Here is a 24,698-nt window from a genome sequence, read left to right on the forward strand (position 1 = left end):
GAGCAATAATGTAGTTCTGCATGATAATGATTTCATTTCATTGATTTATATCAGGACAGATACACAACGTATAACATGTGTCAACATCTGATGACATGTATCATAGCATTTATAGCCTAGGCTCATTTACAGTGCCCGTCCCTACATGTTATTAAACGCACCTGTTAGAAGCAAAGTACATTAAAATGCAATAAAATATACAGTAAACATAAACAAGGATATCATAAAATCAGTCCATCATGGAGCAACACAAATAATCATACACAAAGGATATAAACATTATATAGGTCATAACACACACACCCACAAACAGTCAATTGTGGGACCATTGGTAGTTATTCTTCAGTAACTCCTTTATATTGGTTTTAAAATGCTCCCAGCTATGATCCTGTTTAATGTGTGTGGGCAGACTTCCACATTTGGACCCCTGTACACTGAGGGCTGTTTGTCCTATAGGGAGGTTTTCCAGAGCGGCACTTTGCAGTTCCCTGCAACAGAACCTCTGGTGGCTGTGCCCGAAGCCCCCCGAGGTTTGACCATATCACAGAGAACATGAGCATGAGCTTCTGTCTCTTTCAGAAACCATCATTCTACATACAGTAATAATGTGTTGGTTTGAGAAACTATGGAAGATTCACTGTGAACAATGGACAAATAAAGACAAATAAATTAGCCTCAGATTCATTTAATTCTAATTATTTGAAATATTAGTTATTATAGTAGTTAGTATGGTATTAAACTGTTCCCTTTTTACACATAATGATCAGATTTTAATTTTTATATGTCCTTATTCATTTACTCTTTATGCTAATCACCAGCGCACTCAAGTGGAGAGCAGTCTAGTCAAGTCAAGTTGATTTGTGTAACAGCGTTGTGTTGATGGTAGTTGCAACAACCCATGTTAAGAGGGCTTGCCCAGGGGTGGATTCGAACTGCCGACCTCCTGCTTCCAAAGCGCACAAGCTAACCACTACAACAAGAGAGCTAGCTCCCTTAGCGTAGCTGATTAACGGCCCTTTATACTGGGGGAGTGAGTTTAACCAACTTCCTCGCTACCACTCGGGGCTCCCGAGGACTCACATTAATTCAGTTACATTTGTATAGCTAATTCACAAGCATGTCTCAGAGAGCTTTACAGAGAATATGTCTAGCTAAGTCTTGTTAAGCACTATCAATAAACATAATTAAACAATCTTATATGAGTGAGGGAGAGGGGGGGAGAGAATGGGGGGAGAAGGGAGAGAGAGTGTGGAGAGAGGAGAGCGAGAGAAGGGATAGAGAGAGAGCAGAACAAACAGGGTATACTTGGCTATTGCATGGTTAAATTAATTAATTAAATTAAGCCTACCACCAGACTGATTTTAGGTGGTGACCTGGCAATCTGCCCAACTATTCCTAGTTCATATCATGGTAGAATGGGTGAAATAATCAGGGGGCTCATGTGGGCATGACCTCCAGTATTCAATATACTATACATCTACACTTGAACCATGACTCAAACGGGTAGCTTGATTTTAAATGTCAGAAGTGTAGGCTACTTTTTGAGTTGAATGAGTTGCCTCCTATCTGGCTCTGAGTGATTTAAGATTATTTTGGTAAGAATTTACGCAGCACAGAACAGTGTATGTTTTTATTTTGAATGCTGTAAATGGTTGTGTTCAGTGCCGTTTGTGTGCCCCTGCTGGGGAAGGGGGGGGAGGACCTGGCCTCTTTTGTTTCTAAGTTGAAGTAGCCTCCGTCCGTCAGCGATCCACTGCCTATTCAAGATGGTTGCATCTGTATCTTCAGTAGCTCCTGCAGTTTCTGCTTGTATCAAAGCATCTCTGATGTTTACTTCACCTGTTTCACAGTAGAGTATGCCTGGTCCTGATCCATGGTGGCTGGATTGAGGCTCTGGTAGGTGGAGTCTGGATTGGATTTAGAGGCTGGGGCAGACTTCTTCTTCTTGGTGGGAATCTGCAACAAACAAGATGAAGTTTAGCAAGGTGACAAGACAGGACAGCACACCTCAAATACAGTGGGAGCCATGGAAACAGTCCTACATCTTGCATGTAGGCTACCCTACATCTGCATTAACACGACACATTCTAAACCACACATGGGCATCTAAATCCGGCCCTTAACGTTCTCGAAAGAAAACAAAACAACCCCCCAAAAATCAATAAAAGGCAGCATTATGTTAATACATCTGCAGGTGAATGTCTACAATGAGCCTGTACTGCTGTTTAACTCCATTCCAACAGAGGCCGCTGTCTACAGTTAGATTGGACTAAAGGACTCAAGTTGACTCTTGCTCAACTTCTCTCAAGAGAGTCTGGTACCCATTACTACAGACAGGAAGACCCGCCCCGTGTTCTGGTGCTCTTTCCGCTTTGTCCTCCATAGAAGGATGGTTTTATATGATGTTCATTTTATTTGTGTAGCTACATAGCTGGATAACACGCATCACATTTATTTACGTTACTATGATGCCCTGTTTTCACAGCAGAATTACTTTTTTTGGGCCGTTCCCCACATTTCCGCCGGAATACCAAGTGTGTTTGCACCGGATGACGTGGTGCTACGCTTTTGACCCCAGACTATGCTCAACTCAAGTGGCAGGTTAGTAACGTTGTAGACACACATTCTTAAATGTTACAATACAGAGAGATGCAGGGGCTTTCATCAATGAGCGATGGGCTCAATCACCATTGTGTTAAATCACTTGAGGATATATAGTGACTTTACAGATATTTATTTGCATTCAAATCTTCGTATTCTCACTTTAAGTTAAGTTTCTGTGTTATCTTTGTTTAATCTGCCAAGGACCTGTCAGGGATCCACCACCAATTCAAGTTGGCTGCATCTGTATCTTCAGTAGCTCCTGCAGTTTCTGCTTGTATCAACGCATCTGTGATGTTGACTTCACCTGTTTGACAGTAGAGTATGCCTGGTCCTGATGATCCATGGTGGCTGGATTGAGGCTCTGGTAGGTGGAGTCTGGATTGGATTTAGAGGCTGGAGCAGAGTTCTTCTTGGTGGGAATCTGCAACAAACAAGGTGAAGTTTTGCAAGGTGACAAGACAGGACAGCACACCTCAAATACAGTGGGAGCCATGGAAACAGTTCTACATCTTGCATGTACCCTACATCTGTTCTGTTTTAACACGACACACTCTAAACCACACATGAGCAAGATTCGGCCCCAGGGCCGGACCCCGGCCACTGGACCATCTATCATCTCAATCTGGCCCTCAACGTTCTCAAAGGAAAACAAAATGACCCCCCAAAAAATCAATAAAAGGCAGCATCATGTTAGTAGTGGCTTGTGACCCTGAGATACCTGCTGAAGATGCAGAAGGGTTCTCAACAATGTGGATGCTCTGACCACCCTTCACCAAGGAAGACCACCATGAGGAGGAACCAACTGGCAACACCATACAGTGGCAGCCATCGTGAATTGGTGCTCCCAGCTGGATCCCAGCCAGCTGCCAGGCGGCTGCCTTGCAAGGAACTGAACTTTGTTACACCATAAGGGACCCTGCTTTGGAGTAACTAAGAATATCTGTCTTGTTTATTAAGAGGTCAAATTGGTTAAAGTTATAAGTTGAGTTGAGTTAAGTTAAGTATATTCAGTTAAATTTCTGTGTTATCTTTGTTTAATCTGCCAAGGACCTGTCAGGGAGGCGCTGCCAATTCAAGTTGGCTGCATCTGTATCTTCAGTAGCTCCTGCAGTTTCTGCTTGTATCAATGCATCTGTGATGTTGACTTCACCTGTTTGACAGTAGAGTATGTCTGGTCCTGATCCATGGTGGCTGGATTGAGGCTCTGGTAGGTGGAGTCTGGATTGGATTTAGAAGCTGGAGCAGACTTCTTCTTGGTGGGAATCTGCAACAAACAAGGTGTAGTTTAGCAAGGTGACAAGACAAGACAGCACACCTCAAATACAGTGGGAGCCATGGAAACAGTCCTACATCTTGCATGTACCCTACATCTGCATTAACTCATTCACCGCCAAAGACGTCTTTGACATGTTATCAGGAATAGCCATCCACGCCAAAGACGTGTTTGACGTGTTTTTGTTTTTATTAGTGCAGCGCGTAGTTCAAAGACTTCCCCAGCCTGTGACAGGGTATCAGGTCCCTGCCCTCAAAGACAAAACCGACAACACGTGAACAAACACATACCGCAGCTGTTGTTTTGAAATGAGCAGGAGGAAAAACAGAAAACAGAGAAACGCGCTTCCTTGTGCAGAGAGGAGAAACGCCATTGAAACGCCCCTCGGCGCGCTGCACGAGCTGGTCGGCTTGCTGCAGGGCAGCGGACATCGATCAGTTGTTCGCGGTAGTCAAACCCGTGACCAACATGATCGATCCTGGTCCCTGGACCCCGTTCCTGTGTGCTAGCCCGAAAGAGACTAGACGGAGTCACAACTATGTGAGCAGGAGGAGAACAGCAGCCTCGCCACAGAAATTGCTTTCACACAGAGCCAAGCAGCACGGCCACTTTCCTGTCGAGGGCAAGGAAGACTGGACTCCAATGCGACAGGACCCGGATGATCTCGCGGTAAGGAGTGTGTGTGTGTGTGTGTGTGTGTGTGTGTGTGAGAGAGACTACACTGATCTCTGCATTCTATGATCGTATAGTTTATTGAGACACTAGTACACTACACTGTCTCTGTCCTACAGAGGTCTGCAGAGTTGGGGGGAGGTGGCGTTGCCTTTTCCCGCGGTGTGCCGCTTTGATGAAAACAATTAGGCTGCAGTAATATTTATTAGACGCTAGGTGGCAGCATATCACCTGAATCTGCTGAATCACCTGAGAAACGATACACTGTGTGACCACAACACGGTTAAAATGGCAGAGTGGCGCTGTCCACTATTTCTGTTCATTGACTCAACAGGAAGTGCCTGGAGTGAACCAAAGAAGAAGAAGGCTGTCTAACGTTAATACCGGTAAATAAATAAATAAATAAATAATAGTATGTTATGCCACGCAGCGCTGTGGAAATAGGCTACAGTGTGTACTCATCCATCAAATTTGTAACACAACAGTGAAGGTAAGACATCATTTCTGCTTATGGTAGTAGCCTAACAGAAATAAGATGATGTATGGGCTTGTTATTATTATCTCCGCCAGGAGATTATGAGATTGTCGCCTACAGCAGGCCTGTGTTAGCTAACGTTAGCATCATACGCTAACATTAGGGAGTTTGCTAAGGCTTGCCATGCCACCGTTAGATAACTGCAACTGAATGTGTAACATTAACAGTGATTAACCCCATGGTACCGCTAATCGTTTCCTCAAGGAACATGGTTCTGTGCTGTTGGTAGGCTATTTGGTAGCCTATCTGATGCCTGTAGTCTGCTTATGGAGGGTAGTAGCCATAAAGTGAAGTGGCTAGCGAACATGGCTAATGGGAGCTAAATCTAAGTCCCGTGTAAACCATAATATCTGTGTCGTTTTAACTTTGATTGCATTTTTTTCCCACCAGATTAAAGAAAACATTTAGGCCTATGTGATATTGACTGATGCGCGGTCATGCATCATGGTGTAGCTACAGTAACGCTAATCAATCTACAGTAGATAGCTCTGTTTTGGACTGGAGCTGCATATGGAGCTAGCTTGTCGTCTGAGCCATGCTGTTTTTCAATCACGGAATTAGGAAAACTAACGCGCACATTACATTAAAAAAACACATCAGTCAACATCACACAGGGTCTTTTCTTTAATCTGGTGGCAGCATTTTTCAGTAAAACGTGAAACGACGACAGATAATGGTTTATAGTGGGACTTAACATAGGTTCCATAAAGATCAGGTTGTTTGTAAACAAACTGCTTCGGTTGCTAACAGAAAGAAGATGATGTATGGGCTTGTTATTATTTTGTAGGTAGTAATAATAATAATAATTTAATTTCTTTTTCAGTAAATCACAACATCGTACAGCTCCATGTTCAACTGAGCAGAAGCAGCTGAGTCAGACAGCATGACATGATTGCTACAGACATCCATCAAGAACCTACTTCATGAACATGACGGAGGAAAAGTATGAAGACCTCAAATTCAAGTTGCCATTCTTGTCATCAGCTCAATCCATTCCTTAAAACCACATGGGCTCAATGGAGAGAATTTTCATGGAAGAACCTTATCAGATTTTTTTATTACTCCAATAAGAAAATATTTACAGAACGATAGACCAGAATCCGGTAATTGCTGGAGAAAATGCAATAATTCAATGGCTGATCACTATCACATATTTTGGAAATGCCCAGCAATCCAAGATTACTGGTTAAAAATAATCTCAGAGATCAAATTAATACTGGGTTTTGAATAGCTGAAAGTGAAGCCAGAAAGGCACCTTTTCAAGTATTTTCAACTTAGAAGTTTTATTTTGACACGACTTAACAATTCTGTACAACAACCTCCTATGTCCACACTAGAAATATTAAGTAGAAAGTCAGGTTGCAAGCACACTCGAAAATATTTAAAAACTCACTGGGTGCAGGGCAAGCACGAGATATGAACAAGAGAAAAGCCAGCACTCCAAATGTCTTTTTGTTGATTTATTTCCTCATGTATCTGGGCAGCAGCAACGAACGTTTCAGTCAAAGACCAACGCTGAGGAAGGCCCATGTGTATTTTCACATTGAATGTATTATATATTATACATGCATGTTGTAGGAGCCATTTTGCTTGTTTTATAAAAAGAACTACAAGGCGCTTAGTTGGGGGCGCGTGATGATGCAATCACTGTGCGTCGGACAGCAAGACTGATTTTTGATTTGACACACCTGCGGCTGGCTGGGTTTGAGATGCCAGACAGATAATGTTTTTCAACCGCAAGTACCAAGTAAACCGCACGCAAACGCTTTAGTATTTTTGTTTGGAACTAAAGTCGCTTTTTGTTGAACGTTTAAGAAATCCACATCATGTTTTAGATGCATGCATTGAGCCTTATTTTTGTTAATGTAGCTAATAGCATGCACTTCCACACTCATACACCTTGCCAAGACCTATCTACAGACCTTCAATCAAGCCATCTCATCAAGTAAGTGAACCAGAGGATTTGCGTGTTGGAAACAAGTCCGTCTTAAAACGTCTCCCTGTTGAAAGTCGTAACAAAAGTTGAAAAACACCTCTGAAGCATACGGACTGGAAAGGAAGGATTGATATTGGACATCGCTATGAATAATAATGGATGTTAATGGATCATAACTGGATGACTGCTTGTATCATTAAATGAAGAAGTTTGTGCACGTTTATGAAGTGGACTGGATGCACTTGGAAGTTGTGACATTTCATTGTACGGAGAAGCCGTTTGATGTCGCAATTATATCTGTTCACTATTAACGATACGTGCTGGATCTCTCCATTTGGATTGAACGTTGCCACTGAAGTGGTCAATGTTTCAAATTAAAGTTAATGATATAGCAGCTGCCGTTCTGTGACGACGCCATTAATTGTATTTGACTCGATATTATTTAAAGATGTCTAGTAAAGATGGTAAAGCCGGAGTTGAAGTTGTTCAAACTGAAGATTCTGGGGAAAAAGCTGCTTTGGAAAATGTGCCGAGCAGAGAGGAGAATGTTGAAGATGTGTCTGCAAAAGATGGGCAAAAGAGAGTACCCAGATTAACTGAAAAGGGTTTGCAAGCAAAAATTGAGAAGCTGAAGAAGGCAAGAAGTGCAAAGTTTAAGAAACTAACAGCTAAAAGGAATCAAATAGAATCTCTTATGGTGGAATACGACAATCTGGAACTTATCCAGCAATTGTATACGTTTTATAATGAACTCATTGATGAATTTGCACAGTCTCAGCTGGAAATGTATAATGTACTTTCAGAAGAAATCAGAGACATTGAACACAATCAGTGGTATATACCAAAGATTGCTCAGTTCAAAGAATTTCAAATTGTTACCAGGAAATGGTTACAAGATGCGACAGCAATTGAGGAGCAACAACCAGACCAAACAGACCACCTTTCTGCTGTTTCTGTTGGAATAGTCAGTAAATTAAGCAAAATATCTACAGCTTCATCTGCTAGACGAAAGGCCGAAGCAGAAAGGGCCGCTCTCTTTGCCCAAGCTGAAGGTCTTAAAGCCAAACAAGCACTGGAAAGGGAAGAAGCTCAGCTGGCTCAAAGGGCTGCAGAATTGAAAGCAGAAAAGGAAATGCTGATGCTTAATACGGAGCTGGCTGCGGCAAATGCCAAAATTAAAGTATATGATGAACAGGAAGAAAGGAGCAATGTGCATTCACAACACATGCATGTCACTGAGGCTGACCTCAATTTCGATGATGATGATGACGACGATGATGAAGATGATGATGACGATGATGACGATGATGATGATGATGATGATAAAGTGGCTGAAGATTATGATGATGATGACTGTGATGAGGAAGAGGAGGAGGACGATGATGGTGCTGGTGTATACTTACATGGTAACATTACAAAGAAACGCAGCTATGTCAAGCCAAAACCCCTCCAAAATGCCCCTAGTGGTCAGCAGTTGCAAATGCAAGCTAAAACCACAATGAGCAAACAGCATGGTCTGCTACCGCAAGGTAAAACACACACTACTACGGTCAAGAGCAAATCAGATAGCGATATGGTAAAAATCATGCTGAAGCAGAACGAAATAACAGAAATGCTTATTAAAGAACAACGGCTTTCGACTCTTCCATCAAGAGAAATCCCTGTTTTTAAAGGCAACCCTCTTCACTTCATGACTTTCATTCGCACCATCGAGCATTGTATTGAAGATAAAACAAGTAATGATCGAGACCGATTGTTCTTTTTAGAACAATACACAGCGGGCCAACCTAAAGTACTTGTCAGAAGTTGTCTACATATGAAGCCCAAAAAGGGATATAAGAAAGCAAAGCAACTACTGCAGCAACATTATGGAAATGACGTGCTCATTGCTTCTGCTTATCAGGAAAAGGCTTTGAATTGGCCAATACTCAAATCTGAAGACCGAACAGCACTACAGGAGTACGCCCTGTTTATGAGGAGTTGCTGCAATGCTATGATGGACATTGATGCTCTGAGTGATATGAACAATGCATCCCACATGAGAACAGTTGTCTCAAAACTTCCCTTTAAGCTCAGAGAAAGATGGAGGAGTGTGGCTTATGGTCATTATGAGCACACCAAGAAGAGAGTAAAGTTCAAAAAACTTGTTGACTTCATTGAAAGACAATCAAACATGGCGTCTGACCCACTGTTTGGGAATATTCAGGATGTAATACCAAAAGAAGACAAAAGAAAACTTCCTAAAATGAAGTTTGACTCAGTAGCACGTAAGAGCAGCAGCTTTGCTACAGTAACAACAGAAGAAGCAGTTCAAAGCCCAGCTCCACAAATCAAGATATGTCTGTACTGCAAGAAAGATCATATGACAGAAGCCTGCAAAGAGTTAAACAAGAAGAAACACACAGAGAAAGTTGATTTCTTTAAAGCAAACGGTATCTGTTTTGGGTGCGTTAATAAAGGACATATAAGCAAGGATTGTAGAAAGAGACTGAGCTGCAAGCTCTGTGCATTAAAACACCCCACAATCTTACACATTGAAAGAAAGAAATCAGAAGAAAACAAAAAAGAAGATGCAAGCATCGTAGACAAGGAGACATCAGTGAGCAGCGCTTTAGTTTCATTGAAGAAGCGTGCTCATAATGGGGCCGGTGACATTCAGACACTAGCCATCGTTCCTGTCAAAATAAAGCTGTCAAACAGTAACAAAACTGTGCAAACATACGCTTTCCTTGATCCGGGGAGTTCTGCTACATTTTGCACCGAGGCCCTCCGAAAACAATTGAATGCGAAAGGGAAGAAAACACGCATTCTGTTAAAAACACTTGGACAAGTGAAAACCGTGAACATTGATGTAGTCTCTGGTCTTGAGGTATCAAACCTTGAAGGAAATGACTTTATAGCACTGCCAGCAACATATACACAACAAGAAATACCGGTTTCAAAGGAGCAAATTCCCACATCAGAAGCTTTGAAAGAATGGGAGTACCTAAAGGAGGTTGAATTGACCCATATTGAAGCAGAGATTGGACTTCTGATCGGAATAAATGCACCTAAGACCATGGAACCATGGAAAGTGATTAACAGTCAAGGTAACGGACCATATGCTGTTAAAACCAAGCTAGGATGGGTGATCAATGGACTTCTAAATGGCTGCAGTCGCACTGAAGGTCAACTTGAACAGGTTCATAGTCATCGAATCTCAGTAGTTAACTTGGATGAACTCTTGAAACAACATTTCAACCATGACTTCCCTGAGAGGGTTTATGAAGGAAAAGCAGAAATGTCCATGGAAGACAAGCAATTTATGCACATTGTATCTTCCTCTGCCATGCTAAAAGATGGACATTACCAGCTACAGCTTCCGTTTAAGAAAAGTGAAATCTACATGCCAAACAATCGCCAGCTAGCGGAACAGCGAGCATTGACCTTGAAAAAGAAGCTCCTCAAAGACACAGATTTCCATCAAGAGTACAGTTGCTTCATGGAAGATGTCATCCAGAAGGGACACGCTGAAATAGTACCCCAAGATCAGCTGAGTCAAGAGGATGGGAAGGTGTGGTACTTGCCACATCATGGCGTACGACATCCTAAAAAACGCAAGTTGCGCATTGTGTTTGATTGTTCAGCACAATTTCAAGGGACCTCACTGAACGAGGAGCTAATCCAAGGACCAAACCTCACAAACACACTGTTGGGAGTCCTCATGCGCTTTCGTCAAGAACCTATTGCTGTAATGGCGGACATAGAAGGAATGTATCACCAAGTCAAAGTAACACCAAATGATTCAAACTTCCTTCGGTTCCTGTGGTGGCCTAAAGGTGATCTCAAGCAGAATTTGACCGAATTCAGAATGACAGTGCATCTTTTCGGTGCAACTTCCTCAGCGAGTTGTGCGAGTTATGCTCTAAGAAAAACTGCAGAGAACAACAAGGAGCAGTATTTGGAGGAAGCTGTGGACACTGTCATGAATAACTTTTATGTGGATGACTGCTTAAAATCTGTCCCAAAGGAACAAGAAGCCATACATCTATGTGAGGAGTTGAGATCTTTATGTGCTGAGGGAGGTTTTCGACTAACAAAGTTCATCAGTAACAGCAGAGCTGTGTTGACCTCCATCCCAGAGGAGGAGCGTGCCAAAGAAGTAAAGGACCTTGATCTGGACAAAGAACGTTTACCTGTTGAAAGAGCCCTTGGGGTTGAATGGAGCATCGAAGAAGATTCCTTCAAATTTCATGTGGCTTTAAAACCTCAGACTTGCACCAGAAGAGGAATCCTTTCTACAGTGTCTTCTGTTTATGATCCCCTAGGATTTCTAGCTCCTTTTACGTTCACTGCAAAGTACATCTTGCAAGAGCTTTGTAAGCTGAAATATGGATGGGATGATGCAATTCCAGATGTCTATCAGAAAGCATGGCTGAAGTGGCTCATTGGATTGCAGCAAATGGAGAGCTACAGGATAGAAAGATGCATCAAACCCAAGGACTTTGGAGAGATTACGTCTGCTCAGCTTCATCATTTCTGTGACGCCAGCGAGGCAGGCTACGGCACAGTAACCTACCTGCGTTTGATGAATCCTGAAAATGCAGTACACAAAACCTTTGTTTTTGGGAAAGCCAGGGTGGCACCTTTGAAACAGGTAACCATCCCAAGAATGGAATTGACTGCGGCCATGTTAGCTGTTAAAATTGAGAAGATGTTAAAAACAGAGTTACAGATCCCGCTAATTAAGTCTGTGTTCTGGACAGACAGCACATCTGTGTTAAAGTACATAAAAAACAACACAAAGAGATTCCAGACATTCGTTGCAAACCGCATTGGAGCCATCAGAGAATCCACAGAAGTCGATCAGTGGCGATATGTTAACACCAAAAAGAACCCAGCAGACTATGCAACCCGTAGTATTTCTGCTGAAGCATTCCTCAAGTGTGATGCTTGGAAAAGAGGCCCTGATTTCTTACTTGACACCAAAGAAATGTGGCCAGTCAATCCTGAGGATTTGGGTTCAATTTCCCACGACGACCCTGAAATCAAGAAAGAACCAGTCACAATCAATGTAATTCAAACGATGGAACAGAAAGCAACTGACATGTTTATGAACTACTTTTCAACATGGACCAAACTCATACGAGCAGCGTGGTTTCTTCATGTAAAGAGCCTCCTGAGACAGTTAAAGGATAAAAGGAAAGAGATAACTGCCAGCATAATAACTAAAGAGCTGGACAAGACCAAGCACGAAGCCCTCATCCAAAAAGAAATGAAGACGCATAAGAGCGCCTTGAGAGCTCAAAAACTCTCATTGGAGGATTTACAGGCTGCAGAGACTGCAACTGTAAAATTCTGTCAAGCACAAGGCTTCTCAGAAGAAATTGAAACGTTGAAAACGGAACATCAGAACGTCAAAAGACAAAGTTCAATTTTTAAACTTGATCCCCAGCTGGATCAGGGCCTACTAAGGGTAGGTGGAAGGCTCAGTAAGCTGGCCATGCCGGAAGAGACGAAGCATCAGACAATCTTGCCCAAGAATCATCATGTGTCTCGACTCCTTCTTGAACATATTCACAGAAAAGTAGGACATAGTGGAAGGAATCACATGTTATCTCACTTACGTCAAAAATATTGGATTCCCTGTGCCAACGCACTGTCCAGAAAAATTCTGAAAGACTGTGTAGTATGTAGACGCTTACATGCGAATGTTGGTGAACAGAAGATGGCTGATATGCCCAAAGAAAGAGTCACACCTGATTTTCCACCTTTCACACAAGTGGGAGTAGACTTTTTTGGACCCATCGAAGTCAGACGTGGAAGAGGCACAGTGAAACGTTATGGAGTAATTTTCACTTGCTTGACCAGTCGTGCTGTGCACTTGGAAGTGGCCCATTCGCTTGACACGGATTCATGCATAAATGCAATAAGACGTTTCATCTCTAGGCGAGGTCAAGTGACAGAGATAAGATCAGATAATGGGACGAATTTCATTTCCGCAGAAAGAGAATTGAAAGAAGCCGTACAAGCTTGGAACAAAGACAAAATCGAACAAGCCTTGCAGCAAAAAGGTGTGAAATGGACCTTTAATCCTCCCGCTGCTGCACATCATGGAGGAGTTTGGGAGAGATTAATCCGCATGCTGAAAAGGATTCTGCTATCTGTTACAAAACAACAAACATTGGATGATGAGAGTCTCCTCACAGTCATGTGTGAGGTGGAAGCAGTCCTTAACAGCCGCCCATTGACAACAACGTCAGATGATCCTAATGACTTAGAGCCACTGACACCAAACCACCTGCTGTTGCTCAAAGTTCAGCCCATGCTTCCACCAGGCATCTTCAAGCAAGAGGATGTATATGCTAGACGCCGTTGGCGCCAAGTACAGTACATAGCGGATCTGTTCTGGTCTCGTTGGGTGAAAGAATACCTTCCCCTGATGCAAGAGCGCCAAAAATGGAACAGAGTCCGAAGAAACTTTGTACAAGGAGATATTGTGTTGATAGCTGATGCTAATGCTCCACGAGGCTCATGGATAATGGCTAAAGTCATTAATACCAATCCTGACAGAAGAGGAATAGTGAGGAGTGTAAAGCTTCAGACCAAGACCAATGTTCTAGAGAGGCCAGTCACTAAGATCTGCCTCCTGGTTCCGGCCAGCAACTGAAGTCTTACATAAATACACTCACATCTAGATTTTACATTTTATAGACATTTTTTGTTGGCTCCAGTGTTTTGAGTTATTGTTATTAGCACTTCGCCCTTAACAATAGGGGCCGGTATTGTAGGAGCCATTTTGCTTGTTTTATAAAAAGAACTACAAGGCGCTTAGTTGGGGGCGCGTGATGATGCAATCACTGTGCGTCGGACAGCAAGACTGATTTTTGATTTGACACACCTGCGGCTGGCTGGGTTTGAGATGCCAGACAGATAATGTTTTTCAACCGCAAGTACCAAGTAAACCGCACGCAAACGCTTTAGTATTTTTGTTTGGAACTAAAGTCGCTTTTTGTTGAACGTTTAAGAAATCCACATCATGTTTTAGATGCATGCATTGAGCCTTATTTTTGTTAATGTAGCTAATAGCATGCACTTCCACACTCATACACCTTGCCAAGACCTATCTACAGACCTTCAATCAAGCCATCTCATCAAGTAAGTGAACCAGAGGATTTGCGTGTTGGAAACAAGTCCGTCTTAAAACGTCTCCCTGTTGAAAGTCGTAACACATGTCTCATTCCATTTTTTCTCTCTATTTTTCGCTCTATTCTTCTCTCTCTCTCTGAAGCTGATTGGAACAAGTAACCGAACAACATAACTTAACACAAAGCTAACTATTAAAAAACTAAGAATTGATCTGTAACACCCATCATGATGACCTGAATGTTTTTTTTTTTTTGTGAGTTTGCATTTGTAAAACTGTCACTCATGTGGAGAAATGTTGGAAAATGATGCACTCTGTTCTAAAACAAAAACCTTAAAAATAAAGTTACAAAAAAAACACATGGGCTACATTATTTCCAGTGTCAATATTACACCCTGTTGTGGCCAACCAGCCTCTTCTGTTCAATAAAATCATGTTTCACTGATGGAATGCCATGCAGATTAGTCACCGTTTGTTCAAATTGTCCTACTGTAGCCTATATCTTATTGTTAGGCTATTTTACTTATATGGGAAACAGGGGAAATCCAGTTTGTGTATAGAAAACGCGTCACGTTGAAAACCTGTTCTAAAACAAAAACCTTCTCAGTGTCTGCAGGGTGGCAGGGTGAATTAGCAAAACAAAGGACTGGGGGGAAGGGCATTGCTATTCACAATGTTCAAAGCAGCTATCAGCTGAAGCTCACCGGATAAAAAAGCTTTCCATAGGGCAGCAGAGAGAAGGATCTAGCACTCAAAAAATGTCCTTTGAGGGTTTTATTCCTGTTTCAAACACTGCAACAACGTACGCGTTTCAGCAAGAACCACTTAGACTGTTAATTAACAGCAGACATATTAACAGAGGTTATGTGTAATGTACAGTGGCTGCAATTTAATTTAGCAGCAGTACCTGTTTTATATTTCATTCATTCACACTGTTGAGCCTTTCTTTAAGCTCAGTGATATGATATTGCAGTGTTTCAGATCAAATGATTGCCTTCTGTTCTGTCAATGAGTATTGTTTGTTTCAACTTTTATTCTTGAAAATGCTCTCGTCTGGTCCCAGCACGGCAAGTAGGCTACAGTACAGTAGCTTGGAGGGTGGAGCACTTTGTCTCACTGAAGGCTCGTCAGCAAGGGAGGGTTGTCCTGAAAAACAACAACAAAATAATATATGTGATTAGGGTTGCGAGGGTGCGATGTCAACCAAATAGCCATTGCGGTGGTATTTATGAATTCATTAATTGGTTTATGAAGTAGCTGCGATAGGCTACTGTTTGGCTGCGACGCTGCACGTTCACAACCTGACAGCTGATCTCTGCATGAGAGACACCACTGGATAGGCTACTAATAAGTACAGTCAAGCGGCTGAACTAAGCACTATATCACTACCAGTAATATTGAAAGGCCAAAACAAATAACGTTAACGATACAGATCCTGACCAACAACGTGTGTGTTGCTGGCAGAAAACAGGGAGAATTACTGGCGGATAACGTTAGTTATCGCGTGTCTTTGAACCTAACGCTATTGGAGAGAGATAAACACAGCAGCAGGATGTAATGGAAGCGACTTCATGCAAATAGGCGAGTTGAATTCACAGTTGAAGACCTGTTCATTACTCACATTGGGTTTAAAACAGGAAAGAATGTGAAAAACATTTTCCACAACACAAATGACTTCTGCTGAATCTGCTAGTCCGCCTCCCCAGTCTGAACTGCACTGACACTGTAGGCTACTTAGGGCGCGCTTGTTCAACAACGCTTGCACCTCCCACGAGCGTTACGTTGAGTGGAATTGGCCTTTTTTACGATTAAATCTGCAAATTTGTAATTCAAACCAATTAATTAATCACGATGGTCCGATGAGGAAGGCTCAGAGGTCCGCCTCCCCTCCGCTATACTGCTTCTCTAACATACTTGGGTGCGTTCGTTTAATGCCGCCCGCACGTCCCCCTCGCGTCACGTTGACCAGTTTGCCTTTTTTATTATTCAATCTGCAATGCAGAGCATTTTGGTAAAGAAACCGCGTGCAATGTTGTTATGGTCAAACTTCCCCCACTTCACTATATCATGCAGTATTTGCGAGGGGTTTATATACACCCCATGGCTGTATGTGTAAAAAGTTATAGCTTTCTGGGAAATATCCAAACAGCTGGTGTTTGAACATTAACCTTAACATCAATTGAAACTCACTCACCTTGAATTATTGTAACGTTACAAGTCACTCTGTCTTCAAAGTGGTGCTTCAAAGATGGAAATGTTTGGAACGAACGCACAGGTGACTTCCGCCTGTAGAGACTGCTCACACGTGCCACCTGGCGGCTCTTTTGCGCACTGCAGCTGCTGGTGAAGAAAAATACTCCGGGAAGCCGCGGCAGGCCACGGGAGGCCACGGGAGGCCGCTGCAACGCCGCAGCGTTGGGCCCTCCCAGTTCTGCAGACCACTGTAAATGTGATTATATAGTTTACTGAGGATATGTTGCTTTTATTTCAGATGAGGAGCCGATTGTGAGCCCACATCTCAGAATGAGGTCAGGACGGTCAGGACGGTCATTTAGGTCTGCTAAATGACGAAATGTAATGTAATGTAAAGAGACACACATGGGCCCCGCGCACACACACACATATTCACACTCACTCACACTGAGTAAACTGTATTGTTGAATGTAAAAAAAGCACTTCATGTATACAGTATATATATATATATATATATATTTTTTTTTTTTTGTCATTTGTGTCATAACAAATAATATTTACATGTCTGATGTCAATACAGTTCAAAATAAAAGAATTGAGAGCGAGTTCTGCCTGAGATTGTGTCCTTGCACAAAAATGCAATTTTCTGCCATTTCTCTTCTCAGAGAGACCTTTTTGGTGAAAACAGGGTGTATATAAATGGCTATAAGTAGAGTACAGAACATGCTAAAAGCTCACTTTTTTTTCTGGTGAACCCAGAGACGTACATCTTAATTTTGAGGTATTGCAAATCACTTTGGTGCTAATAGATAATTTACTGTGGGTCTTGAAAGATGACCAACAATTATGAAAATCTTTGGCCTGTGCTAAATATTGGCAGTCCTAAACTGGCCATGAATGAGTTAACACAAAACACTCTAAAGTTTAAACCACACATGAGCAAGATACGGCCGCAGGGCCAGACTCAATCCGGCCCTCAATGTTCTCAAAGGAAAACAAAACAACCCCCAAAAAATCAAATAAAAGGCAGCATCATGTTAACTCATTCATGGCCAGTTTAGGACTGCCAATATTTAGCACAGGCCAAAGATTTTCATAATTGTTGGTCATCTTTCAAGACCCACAGTAAATTATCTATTAGCACCAGAGTGATTTGCAATACCTCAAAATGAAGATGTACGTATCTGGGTTCACCAGGGGAAAAAAAGTGAGCTTTTAGCATGTTCTGTACTCTACTTATAGCCATTTATATACACCCTGTTTTCACCAAAAAGGTCTCTCTGAGAAAAGAAATTGCAGAAAATGGCATTTTTGTACAGCACACAATCTCAGGCAGAACTCGCTCTCAATTCTTTTATTTTGAACTGTATTGACATCAGACATGTAAATATTATTCGTTATGACACAAATGACAAAAAATATATATATATACATGAAGTGCTTTACATTCAACAATACAGTTTACTCAGTGTGAGTGAGTGTGCAGACAGACACACAGACAGACAGACAGACAGACAGACAGACAGACAGACAGACAGACAGACAGACACACACACACACACACACACACACACACACACACACACACACACACACACACACACACACACACACACAGAGAGAGAGAGAGAGTTCTGTCCATCGCACCTCCTTCCAAGGGAACACTATTGATCGCCCCGCAAATTAGCATAGGAGGGGAACACCCATCTGGTCTGAGATCAGCGTCTAGCCTCCTCTGCCTCGCATCGTTTTCCTCCTCTCAGTCGGGCTGGGACGAATGCTGCGACACAGGAACGGGTCGGGCTTGGCTTTGGGACCAGGCGCTGGAACCGGATCGATCATGTTCGACACGGGTTTGACTACTGCGAACAATCCAGGTTCGCCCTGCAGCAAGGCGAGCAGTGCAGCGCGCCGAGGGGCGTTTCAATGGCGTTTCTCCTCTCTACAAGGAAGCGCGTTTCTCTGTTTTTCCTCCTGCTAATTTCAAAACAACAGCTGCGGTATGTGTTTGATCGCGTGTTGTCGGCTTGCCTTTGAGGCAGGGACCTGAAACTATGTCACAGGCTGGGGAAGTGTTTGAACTACGCGCTGTACTAATAAAAACAAAAACACGTCAAACACGTCATTGGCTGGGAGGGCTATTGCTGATAACACGTCAAAGACGTCTTTGGCCATGAATGAGTTAATACATCTGGAGGTGAATGTCTACAATGAGTCTGTACTGCTGTTTAACTCTATTCCAACAGAGGCCGCTGTCTACAGTTAGACTGGACTAAAGGCCTCAAGTTGACTCTTGCTCAACTCAAGTGGCAGGTTAGTAACATTAGCGGTTGCGATGACAGAAACAGAGTTAGGATGAATTCTTCAAAAAAGAGAAATGTTGCCTCTGAATGTCGAGTTTCTAACTAAGAGAGGACATCTAGATATTTTGGAGCCTGAAAAGGTGTGTTTTTAGTCTTTGCCGAAAGATCGGCAGTGATTCGGCCGTCCTGACCGAAGGTGGGAGCTCGTTCCATCATTGAGGTGCCAGGGACGAGAAGAGTCGCGATCGGGATGAGCGACTTTTGAGCCCCCGTAGCAGAGGAGGGCCGAGGCGTCCTGCAGTGGTGGAGGAGCGGACCTTCTTACAGAAGGTCGGCTTGGAACCCAAACAAGTGAAGGAAGCCACTGGGGAGATGGAGCCATGCTCCGGCTGCGCTCCGGTACGGCTTCGGAGCCGATATATTCCACTCTAATCAATGTGTCAACTTCCACCAACTCCGCTGCGTTGTGTGTCTACTCCGTCCCAGCTCCAACAATCCAGAGCTCTCCGAAGCAGATACGCAAGGCTTCTATTTTTACCGGATGTCGGAGCAAAGCCGCAGCAAGTTCGCACAGATAAGGGTAGAGTGGGACAGGAAGTACGACACAGAAACAAAATAAAACATCCGGTGGTTTTCAGAATAAAACACTCCGTGTTGACCCCAGATCGTATTTCACATAATCACATCAACATAACATCACAATGGGCGGAGCCAGGCCTGGAGTCAACAGGTCAGAGGTGCTTACAGCATTCAAGATCAAGCCAGAGGACAAACATGGATGAGCAAAAGTTCATCATTGAAGTGGAAAACCACAAAATAATATATGACATGACACAAGGACAACACCAAGCAAGTCCACCCCTCCTACAATGATCAACAATGATCTTCTGCCTGTTTGTTGTTGTATTTATCCCACATACAAATTGTCTCGCGTGAATGCACGCGATTTCACCGCAAGAACTTGTCAGTCTCGTCACTCCAGCTGTCTGGCGGAGCGGAGCCGTGACGTGCTCTGCACGCCGCCGGTTAGTGTTGGCGGAGCACGGAGCAAAACCGGAGCACAGCAGCAACTCAATGCAAATGCACTCAGTGGAATCCCGGCATCAGGGACAAAACGCTTGTGAACCTGAGATAACTGCTGAAGATGCAGAAGGGTTCCCAACTATATGAATGCTTTGACCACCCTTCACCAGGGAAGACCACCATGAGGAACTGGCAACACCATACAGTGGCAGCCATCTTTAATTGGTGCTCCCAGCTGGATCCCAGGCAGCTGCCAGGCGGCTGCCACCCAAAGAACAGACCTTTGTTACACCATAAGGGACCTTGGTTTGGAGTAACTAAGAATATTGTTTATTAAGAGGTTGAATTGGTTAAACTTAGTTAAACTTAGGATAAGTTGAGTTGAGTCAAATCAAGTATATTAAGTTAAGTTTCTGTGTTGTTGATATTTTTGTTTAATATGCCAAGGACCTGTCAGGGAGCCGCCGTCAATTCAAGGTGGCTGCATCTGTATCTTCAGTAGCTCCTGCAGTTTCTGCTTGTATCAAAGCATCTCTGCATGATGTTTACTTCACCTGTTTGACAGTAGAGTATGACTGGTCCTGATGATCCATGGTGGCTGGATTGAGGCTCTGGTAGGTGGAGTCTGGATTGGATTTAAAGGCTGGAGCAGACTTCTTCTTGGTGGGAATCTGCAACAAACAAGGTGAAGTTTAGCAAGGTGACAAGACAGGACAGCACACCTCAAATACAGTGGGAGCCAACAGTCCTACATCTGTTCTGCATTAACACGAAACACTCTAAAGTTTCAAACACACATGAGCAAGATACGGCCCCAGGGCCGGACCCCGGCCACTGGACCATCTATCATCTCAATCTGGCCCTCAACGTTCTCAAAGGAAAACAAAACAAACCCCAAAAAATCAATAAAAGGCAGCATCATGTTAATACATCTGGAGGTGAATGTCTACAATGAGTCTTTACTGCTGTTTCACTCTATTCCAACAGAGGCCGCTGTCTACAGTTAGATTGGACTGGCTCTTGTCAAAGGAAGGCACGGCACGCAACCTTATTCCCCACTGAAGTCAGCTGCTGTGGTTTCCCAGCAACATCAGTGTGATATTTCTTACAGAAGGTCGGCTTGGAACCCAAACAACTGAAGGAAGCCACTGGGAAGATGGAGCCATGCCAGCTGAGACCATCTCAAGATGGTTGTGTTGACGAGAGCCCGCAGTTGGAAACCTTATGCAAGCAAAGGCTAATTTGTTCTTTACTGCCCCCCTCAGGTGAGGTGTAGCCTACAGGCTATGGGACAAAACGCTTGTGAACCTACTGAACTTTGTTACACCAGGACCCTGCTTTGTAGTAACTAAGAATATATGTATTGTTTATTAAGAGGTTGAATTGGTTAAACTTAGGATAAGTTGAGTTGAGTCAAGTTAAGTTAAGTATATTAAGTTAAGTTTCTGTGTTATCTTTGTTTAATCTGCCAAGGACCTGTCAGGGTTCCGCCGCCAATTCAAGGTGGCTGCATCTGTATCTTCAGTAGCTTCTGCAGTTTCTGCTTGTATCAAATCATCTGTGATGTTTACTTCACCTGTCTGACACGACTAGAGGATGACTGGTGCTGATCCATGGTGGCTGGATTGAGGCTCTGGTAGGTGGGGTCTGGATTGGATTTGGAGGCTGGAGCAGAGTTCTTAAAGGTGACACTCTGCAACAAACAATGTGAAGTTTAGCAAGGTGACAAGACAGGACAGCACACCTCAAATACAGTGCGAGCCATGGAAACAGACCTACATCTTGCATGTATCCTACATCTGTTCTGTATTAACACACACTTAACACTTTAGATCCTGCTCAGGTGTAAATAGGCCACCCTTCTCATAATTATATATATATATATATATATATATATATATAGCCCTGGTAAAACATATACTGTATGTAGACATCAGGATGTAAATAGTTAAAGTAAAAATAAAGTAAAAAATGCATAAATACAGTTTAAATATGTATGCAAGGATAAAATAAATAAATAAATAAATATAAAACTGTACATGGATGATAACATGTATAAAATAGAAGTCATACTGTTTACAGCTTTAAGAGTCAAAGTTTGGAGTTCATGCAAATGACCATATAGTTTGTTTGTTCATTCAAGGATTCAACTCGTGTAGTCAGACGATCAGCCTAACTTGCTTTGTAGCCTAATCTGACAATCATTGGTTTTCTTTAATGTAATTGGAAGTCGTAAATCAAACAGCCAACCCAAGTCCAGTCTCAGGGTTAGGGGCGGGTCTTAGTGGTGAGCTGAGCATCTATCGGAGTTGGGGAACGACAGAAGCGATTTGTCGCCATTCAGAGAACAAGAGATATTTTACTGAGAGCATTTCGTTCATAACTCAAGGGTTTGACGACCAGTATCCTGTGGTTTTGGACGTTGTGCTATCTATAAGAGGTAAATACGAGTCTGTGTGTTGTTTTCTATGCTGTAACTGAATGTTAGAAGTGTAAAAACTATGTTTTGTTGCTAATAGCGTTTAGCCGTTAGCTTAGCTAAATCGCCATTAGCATTGCAGTTGAACTGTTAGCTTTGCATTTGAAGCAACTGGTTAAGACAAGCTACTTCTAAATCGCCATGAAATAGTGTTTGGACTTGTTGCTTAGCTGATATATTTGAATCAGGAGACGGACAGTGGCCACTGAGAGAGCGGACCAGGAAAGCTCTGTTTGGACCATGTGGAGAAGTTCCTCCTCGGTCCTGTGGGTGTGCTGCTGCTGTTCGACTGTCTGCTGTTTCTTCTGACATTCTTCCGCTCATCCATTCCCCCCGTTTGCCATTCATCTGCCCCATCCATCATCTACCCCCCTACTTCCATGAACTATCCCCCTCTGATTAGTTCCTGGTTTATGTGAGTACTGACTGCACGTGCCTTTTGTTTTACCTGCTTGTGTGAACAAGTGAAGCAGCCATTACAGTTTTCAGGCCTCCATGCTCCCAAGCTACACTCAGGCCTGCAACAGGGGTTTCTGGGTTTGAGTGAGTGTGTGTGTGAGTGTGGGCCCACAGTATAGACGGTTTTAACTTGACAACAAAAACATTCTAAATTGAACCCCCGCTCACTTCCTGTTGCAGTGTTTGCTATGGACATAAAAGAAAAGAAAACATTCAAGTGCAGGACTGACCATTCCGTGAAAACCCTCTATACAGCTGAGCAACGAAAACAAAAGTAACGATGTCGAGTGAATATTTCTGCAGTTTGCCGAATGCTGAGAAAAAGGAAGTGCTGTGGGGTTGCGCTCTGGTGAAAACCGTCTATATTTTCGAGGTGTATTGTTTTCAAAGAGGTTATACATAATAGTAATTGGACATATAAATTAGAGGTAATGGATAAATCAATAACAAAGAATTGGAATATAAATAGATAAATAATAATTGTTGTTTGTCAACTGTCCATATTATTTTATTTGCATTTATTTTATATGTGATCCGAAGCACTTTTTTCTACATTTTGTTACCTATAGTAATAAATCCCCACGTTTTGGGTTTATTGTAGTTAAAGCATACTTGTTGTGTAATTCATATATAAGTAATTCATATTTGGGTAATAAATATTTGTTTAAAAAGGTAGATTAAAAACACACAATATACAACAACAGGGATATATATATATTTTATATTTCCTGAACTTTATTGGAGGCACCGCCAGTTATATTCGTTTTATGAATAAGAGTGAATATTTAATGAACAGGTATATGGCGCCATTAAATTTGAAACCATAACCCAGGCCCCGCCCCATAGTACTATCACACTAAGCCTATTTGGATACTCTAGCTACATGGGACGGGTGTTACATATATATATATATATATATATATATATATATATATATATATATATATATATATATATATATATATACTGTATATATACATGTATATACACACACACACACACACACACACACACACACATACATACATACACACACAGTATATATGTGTGTGTGTGTATATATATTAGTGTTAGAAACCATGGAAACCAACAATGACATTAGAAAAAGTAGAACATTAGAAAAAGTAGAAGAAAAACTCACCTGCAAGTTTCTGCTACCCGAGTTTCCCCTGGAGTTCGAACCTGTGGACAGACAGTACACAGGTTTGTGTGTGTGCGTGTGTGTGTGTGTGTGTGTGTGTGTGTGTGTGTGTGTGTGTTTGAAGTGGGGGGTACTCTATAGTAATACTATTGTATACTGTGGGGGACAGTGGGCTAACTGTAGACTTCAGAATTGATGGAAACCTTTTTAACGTCAGAAGGCTTCAAGCAGTCACAAAAATAACATGTGAGCATGTCATGGAACTACAGGATGCAGATGACTGTGCAGTTGTGGTCGACACACCGGAGGCACTGCAAGCTACCCTCACAGCTGCTGCTAGAGCGTATGGCAGGCTGCGTCTCTCTGTACATGTGGCAAACACCAAAGTAGTATGCTAGTGGGCATCTACTCCCCTATCTCATATACCAGCTTTCACCATCTCTGACAAACCACTTGCAATAGTGAAATCTTCCAAATACCAGGACAGTTTCCTCTCTGACCAGTGCAGCATCGAAAGCAAGATACAAAACCGGATTAAACAAGCATTATCTTTTCTTTTCTTCTTTTTTTTAACCTTTATTTCTACAGACTCTCCCTGAGAGCAATGCTCTCTTTTTCAGGAGTGCCCTGTTCACATTCACATTCACACACACATTCACACCTGGAAGCTGACCAGTACAACCACAGTCTGATCTGCTGGCCACTGAGCAGCTCCACTGGAGCAGTTGGGTTTAAGGGCCTTGCTCAAGGGCACCTCAGTGGTGGTAATGAGGGAGGGGCAAGTGCTGGCTTTTCACTTTCCCCACCCAGATTTATCCTGCCGGTCCCGGGGATTGAACCGACGACCTTCCGGTCAGCTTGCTTCTTTGGCAGACTCAGGAGAAGTCTTTCAAAATAAAGACCTCAACTTCTACACCAAAATATCTGCTTAGCTGGCAGACGTCATGAGAACTC

General features: G+C 42.6%; 1 protein-coding gene across 1 annotated transcript in view; it reads left to right on the top strand.

Annotated features, from left to right (window-relative positions):
- LOC310791613 (protein NLRC3-like) overlaps positions 1–24,698 on the top strand; it is a gene marked incomplete at both ends in the record, with an annotated part of 109,034 nt that overhangs the window by 77,813 nt on the left and 6,523 nt on the right. The gene's annotated exons all lie outside the window — the stretch shown is intronic.

This window comes from Poromitra crassiceps (genome assembly GCF_964638095.1).
Source record: "Poromitra crassiceps genome assembly, chromosome: 16".
In the NCBI taxonomy this organism is placed as follows: Eukaryota; Metazoa; Chordata; class Actinopteri; order Beryciformes; family Melamphaidae; genus Poromitra; species Poromitra crassiceps.